Raw genomic sequence first — 843 nt, 5'->3', positions numbered from 1 at the left:
TCCCCCCCCCCCCACACCCCTCCCCTCCCTCTCTCGTCCCCCCTCTCTCACTCCGCCATATCAAGACATACAGTATCGACCAAAGAGAGATGGGGAACTAATAAGGGGAAAACGCAGCCTCAGCAAGCCCAACTGCTTTCTGACCCGCCGACAGGCCGCAGGTAACTCAGATCCATATTCACGGCTTATATGGACTCTTCCTGCACCAACTCAGGCGCTAATAGCTGATTAAACCCCTCATATCTGCGCTATTCTGGGGCCGATGTCAGGCAAATATTTTAAGAAATAGCCTACACGTGGCTGTCATGTAGGCTATATCGATCCAACTCCTTCCTCACTCGCGTGTGAATCTCGGTGGAAAAAACCGTCCGTCGTCACTTATGATCAAAGCGAATTTTCATTTGTAAAGAAATCACAGCCTGTAGCCTAATAGGCTACGAGTCAACAGCAGACCGGTTTGCAGACACAAATGAGCAACGTTGAAGACACAATGGCGGTCGCTATGTTTCATCGGTGCTCATATAGACAGAAATGAAGGTCTCTTCTTTAAGCGCTGTCAAGTCAAACATTCCAAAACCAGGCGTCGTGGCTTTTGCACCCGGAGGAGTGGGCTACCTAACATGCCAAAACCGTTCACAAAAGTTTCCCATCCTAGGCTAACACTGTCTTCCCGGTGAGCTCATAGCCTAGCCTACTGTAGCCTAGATGCAGGCACAGGCTATACCTATGTAGGCTAAATAGGCTGTGATGAGTTGAGCTTTGGGCAGGACGCACCGCGTGGCTTTAGAGGAAATGTAAATATTGACTGACCTGTCGTCCAGGCTGGGCGGGCGCGCAAGCCTT

Source organism: Poromitra crassiceps (genome assembly GCF_964638095.1).
Source record: "Poromitra crassiceps genome assembly, chromosome: 2".
Classification (NCBI taxonomy): domain Eukaryota; kingdom Metazoa; phylum Chordata; class Actinopteri; order Beryciformes; family Melamphaidae; genus Poromitra; species Poromitra crassiceps.
The sequence above is the reverse complement of the archived record's forward strand: the minus strand, read 5'-3'. Positions refer to the sequence as shown.